The following is a 243-nucleotide window of genomic DNA, read 5'->3' on the forward strand; positions in this document are numbered from 1 at the left end:
GGGGGGCGGGCCCCCCCCCGGCTCCGCGGCCGCTGGCGTCATCCCCTCCCCACTCCCAGAACCTCTCTGAAGGACGGCGGCTCCTTTAAGACTCCCGCGCGGCGCTTCTAAGGGGGCGGGGGGAGGTCTCTGAGCGGTCACGTGAGGGGGGGGACGGGCGGGCGGAATCGCGACATGGCCCCGAGCGCGCTGGTGCTGCTGCTGCTGGTGCTGGCGCTGGCGGGCGGACGGGGGGGCACCGGG

The sequence above is a fragment of the Haliaeetus leucocephalus genome, unplaced genomic scaffold (assembly GCF_000737465.1).
Source record: "Haliaeetus leucocephalus isolate CR32 unplaced genomic scaffold, Haliaeetus_leucocephalus-4.0 Scaffold175, whole genome shotgun sequence".
Taxonomy (NCBI): Eukaryota; Metazoa; Chordata; class Aves; order Accipitriformes; family Accipitridae; genus Haliaeetus; species Haliaeetus leucocephalus.